This window comes from Elaeis guineensis, chromosome 10 (assembly GCF_000442705.2).
Source record: "Elaeis guineensis isolate ETL-2024a chromosome 10, EG11, whole genome shotgun sequence".
NCBI lineage: Eukaryota > Viridiplantae > Streptophyta > Magnoliopsida > Arecales > Arecaceae > Elaeis > Elaeis guineensis.
Genome location: NC_026002.2, coordinates 41,616,579 through 41,621,076, shown reverse-complemented (window position 1 = coordinate 41,621,076; position 4,498 = coordinate 41,616,579). Strand labels below are relative to the sequence as shown.

The 4,498-nt window shown below is 39.4% G+C and overlaps 1 long non-coding RNA gene across 1 annotated transcript; it reads left to right on the top strand.

The window, feature by feature from the left end:
- The first annotated feature begins 1,918 nt into the window (after positions 1 to 1,918).
- LOC140852038 (uncharacterized) lies at positions 1,919 to 3,381 on the top strand. Its single transcript, XR_012134936.1, has 2 exons — positions 1,919 to 2,029; positions 2,137 to 3,381. It is a non-coding gene; the product is annotated as an uncharacterized lncRNA (long non-coding RNA).
- The last annotated feature ends 1,117 nt before the right edge of the window (positions 3,382 to 4,498 follow it).

Here is a 4,498-nt window from a genome sequence, read left to right as displayed (position 1 = left end):
GAGAGAAATTTTTTTTTTATTCTTTTTTTTATTTTTTTTCTCTTTCTCTTTTTCTCTTTTTCTCTTATTCTTTTTTTCTTTTCTTCTTCTTTTTTCTTCTCCTTTTCTTTTCCTTCTTTCCGCGACCTCCCTTGGGCCGAAATAGGGGACGGGCTAAGGGGTTTCGACTTGGCTCCGGCAAGGGCGGTGGCTCGGTCAGAGGTTCGGCTGCGATGGCCGACCACATAAGCTGGCCGGCGACGAAGTTTGGCCGGTAAGCTTTCTTTTTTTTTTTTTTTTAATTTATCAAAAAATAGGAGATCCGTTCCCTTTCTTCATGATTTTCGGCCATTGGCCGGTTGCCGACAGCCAAGCACTCAAGGAAAGAGAGAGAGATGGGGGTCTGATCTCGGAGATGAGACGCTGCAACCGATGGCGCTGGTGGCCGGAAAAGAGAGGAAAAAGTTTCAGCTGAATAGAGATTTTATGATTCATGGAATTTCCGGCGATTCCGACGGCCAACGAGGAGTCTAAAACTATGGGAAGAAAGAAAAGAGGGAGAGGAAGAAAGATTGAACCTTATCTGAACTCTGGTGGCCTCTTTGACATCTGATTTTCGATGAACACAAGAAGAGAATGCCGCGGCTTCCAAGGGAAAAAGAGAAGGAATCGAGCTCAACGATCGCCGTGGAGACTCGTGAGGGAGAGGGGAGTCTTATTTATCGGGAGTCTTCTTCCCGTTCTTTTTTTTTTTTTTTTTGTATGGATTTTGGGCTTCTCAGATTTTGGGCCTGATTCAAGGTCCAAATGGATCGGGTGTTACAATATATATGATAGAATAGTATGACAGAGGCTGTCAACTATCTTTATTAATTGACGTTGAGAACTAGACATCTCAGTCTTAACACAATACATGGTAAACCTTTTGATAATCGTTTATTACCTCTCTTCAGATATGCAAAACAATTTTAGCGAAAACATGCCACACTGCAACTGTTGAGAACGATTTTGGACAGAGCACTCATTTAGCCTTGAAAACAGCACAATATTCTGGACAGCAAATCAATTTCTTCTCTGCATTTCAGCTTGAGCCTGTGTACCGGCCATATGTTGGCAGAAACATTAGTTTTAGATGAACATAAACTCCCAATCCTCCACAATCTGATTCCAATGATATACATTAATTTTCTCATATGAAACTTATCCTTTGATTTCCTTGGTGAATTCATCCAAGAATGTTTTCTGAAGACAGAAAGCTTACATGATAACATTTGGATGGCAATGGTCAAATCAATCAATATTCTGGCTTTAGTCCTGAGTCCTGAATCTAGGAAGAAGTCTTCTTCATGCTATAAATACTCTATTTTGACTTACAGGCAGCTCTCTTTTGCTAAATATGCACCACAACTGTTAGCTATCGCGCGCTTGGGACTGGCAGGCTCTAAGCATCAAAATCTTCAGATCATGTTATTTGTTCCCTTTCCAAAGTAAACAACGACGTGCCAGCCGAACCTCTAGACTAGTCTGGCATGGGGCAATCACATTCTCTGGGTGAACCATTATATGAAGCATCAAAGGCAAACCCTTGCCTTTTATGTGGTTGACATAAAATGTTTATAAGCCTAGGAGCCTTTGTTTTAGCTGGCATGTCATAGAAATTTTGGCAGAAAACAAAATTGCACATATCCATCTTGATGGCATGATTTTCAATGCTGAAACAAATCTGTGGACCAATTTCAGCACCACAGCTTGTTGCACTCTTTCATTCTCGATGTGCCAAATTCATGATCAAGCTTCGCTGCAACCCAACTTTATTTAGATCATGAAAGCTGTCACATCATGGATAACTACGTGACATGTAGCTTAGCAATTTCACCACCAGTCCATGGAATAAGGACAGTGGACCAGCATCCTGTAGGCCTTGCAGCTGCATATTGTCATTTGTTCTAGATGACTTGCTTTTGTTTTTCAGTTCTCCAGCTAGCAGCAGATCTTTTGGTAATTGATGAAACAAAAATTGTACTGTTAAACTATGGAGAAAGCACAGGAGGTTGAGATTTTAAATAAGCAATAATCTCTTAGTTATTCAGCACTAAGCATTAGGTTCTATAGTTTCTAACAGTATTCCAGAAAAATCTTTCTTTGCTGTGGCTGCAGCGAAGTACAGGAAGATGTTTTCCTCCTCTTGAAGCAATTGGGAGGTCCAAGCCCTGTGAGGAAAAACAGAAACGTTTCATCTAAGGTTCTTGCAGTAATTTTTAGTTGCATGTGGTGCTTGATAAGATGGTGAGCTTTCTTGCTAACTAGGCAATAGGGAGAGAACTTTTGGTCTCTGTTCCGACTCCAGTGATAGTGAATATACTTCTTACTTTCTTTCTTTTCGTAAAGTCCCGACCTTATATGTAAGAAGGTTTTTCACTTTCTAAGTAAAAATTGGTATGTATAAAGGTGGATGGTTTTACATGAAATAATGGAGACAGAAGAAAATAGCAAAACCAACTAGTATATGCCTCAAGGAAGGGAATGCCAACGGAACTTAATATCTTATGCCTTGCATGTCTGAAGATCTTAAATATAAGGGCTGTTTATTTGTCTATAATTGGGTAGGTTGCAGTTGCAAGTGTTGTAATTGAACTGCAGGCTTCTACGACAACTGTTTGGATCTCTGCAATTGTGATTGCAAAGCCATATTTGAACTGCAAAAAAGGATCCAAATATGTTTTTTCCCCTGAATAGAATTTCTGTTTTGTTTCAACATCAGTGTTCCTTTATTGTTGCAGGGAAACCTTTTAGCTAGTTTGATGTTAGGTCGGCTGTGATTAAATTTTCTGGGGTCTGTGCATACTCATCTGATACGCTGCATGGGAGAATGATGTCATCTTAGAGACATACTTCAAAGTATTACAGCACATTCCATGCCTTGCAACATATAGTCTGCAAGGAGGGTCTCTGCACTGTTTGGAGGAGCTGTTGCCAACATACTTCCAGGAATGGCAGGAGCAGTTCTTTCCGGATATGACCAGCTCCATCAAATTGCAATCAGGCATCGTTATGGTGTTGAGCACCAGAGGAAAGGAGCTTAAAATGATGTGGATCCATATACGAAAGCTTGGCCCGTGTTTACCGTATTGACAGATTCTAGTTATTTTTGGAAAAATCCTTCCCTCAAGGAGTGCAGAGCGAGTGGAAATAAAAAGGAAGCCAAAGAGATACTCTGGAAGCACCATCTTCTGACCAACTCCCCATGTACATAGGGAGCTGAGGAAACACCCATCTAATGCAGAGTATGTCAAACGTATAGACAGAGTTTTTGATGTAAAATGGATGGATAAACTTTTTCCATGTTCTCTTTGTAGTGGTTCCATTGGCAAGAAATGAAAAGTTGAAATAGAAAATTCTGTTGTGGGGGCTGATTATTTTATCACCTTTGTTAGTTTACTGTCTTTTGATGCTTCCATTTTTAGTACTCTGCTCAATTATCTAAGATCTATCCAGCACAAATGTTCTGTAATTATTGACATGAAGATCCTGTTTGGTTGTGTGGTTATATAGCAAGTCCATATGCAAGCTGAAGTGCTTTTATTTGTTTTCCATGTGTATGGTATTGAAATGTGTTTCTGACTCTTTTTTTCCTCTTTTTTTTTGGTTAAAGAATAAAAGAAATGTGTTGATTTCAGGGATTCAAAAATATGAGTAACAGAAGATAGGAAACTCCATCACGTTTCTTTTTTTGGTTCACCCTCTGTGACTAAGACTTGCATGGCCATTCTGAAGTAAGTAAACTCACTATCTTTTTCTCCCCTTTTTTATAGAAAAAATTGGAAGACCATTACACATGCCATGAACAAACAAATTTAAACTAATTATCAATCATCATGTTATACCACCAAGAACACACTAACGACAATAGACGAAGTAAAAGAAGTTCTCAGAATCATAAACTTACATCCACTTAGAGATAATCTATGTCGCATAAAAATATTATGTCAGGTTACAAGGTGGTTCAGTTATACTTGTAACTGCAAAGTTGAAACGTTAATGAGTTCTGGCTTTCTTTGCCTGCACCAATTAATGAATGCTATTTGTGATCGGTCTGTGTAATGTGAAATATGTGGACACGCAAGATGCTTGTCCTTAAAATCCTCTGACATATTGATAGCGTCACTGCATACGTTTGCCAGGCCTTCAAGCCTTCACGTTCACATTACTGCTTGTTCTCTTACTGTACTCTCTCCTTGAGAGTGACTTTTTGTTACGCGCTGCACTGGTTTAGACCCTTGGGTTTCTCAACCAGAATTTGTGCAGCACGCTCTCCTGCGGAGTGGAGTGACGCAAATGTCGACAGACATAGATTTTAAGCTTTTCTCTACCACAGTATCATTTCATCTGGTGTTAATTCTACCTTACAGAAATTAACTACTTTCATTCTGGTCAGCAAGAAACCACATTTCAGGTTCACAGCCACAACGGTCTTAATCTCCATTGATTGCTGCTATTACGATATCTTTCTATAAAAATA